The following is a 709-nucleotide window of genomic DNA, read 5'->3' on the forward strand; positions in this document are numbered from 1 at the left end:
TTTTTGAACTGTGAAGTGGAGATCAGACATGTCTCCACCCTATATTAGTGCCTTTAAAAGTAGTCAAACATGAGTACCAATTTAGAAAACTCATCATTGTGATTTCTTTTGCTCTGGAAACCCACCCTTGGAACCACGTATCTTAGGCTGGGTTTTCTAGAGAAGCAAAACCCATGAAATATATATATATATATACACATATATACATATATACATGTATATGTATAAAGCAATTGTAGCATCCCAGGTCCCAGCAAAAGAGAGAGCAAGAGAGTCTTTTCCTGCATGTCCATTATATTGGGGACAGGCCACACCCCTGAGGATGCATCCCTCAATTGATTAGCTGCTCATGTATCAGCTCTTCATAGAGTTAACTATGCCTGTATTAGGTTTCATCACCATGGGAATGAGCACATCTTACCTGCTGAACCACTGGAGATCCTGGCCTAGTAAAGTTGAGACAGGACCCTGACTAGTACATTGGTAATCCCGGGGTGGGGAGATAATATGCCCAGGAGAGCAGACAGCAGCTGGATGACTGATTTAACTCTAGGTCTTTGCAGCACGAGGCATCAGTTGTGATAATATTCATACCTCTTCTCTTCTTCTGGTTGGTTGTCCAACAGTTGCCTTGCTCAGTCTGGACAGGAGGAGCCTGCTCTGTTGGAGGGGTGGACAGCAGTGGACACACAAGCCTGTCCACCTGCAC

This window comes from Chrysochloris asiatica, unplaced genomic scaffold (assembly GCF_000296735.1).
Source record: "Chrysochloris asiatica unplaced genomic scaffold, ChrAsi1.0 scaffold00283, whole genome shotgun sequence".
NCBI lineage: Eukaryota > Metazoa > Chordata > Mammalia > Afrosoricida > Chrysochloridae > Chrysochloris > Chrysochloris asiatica.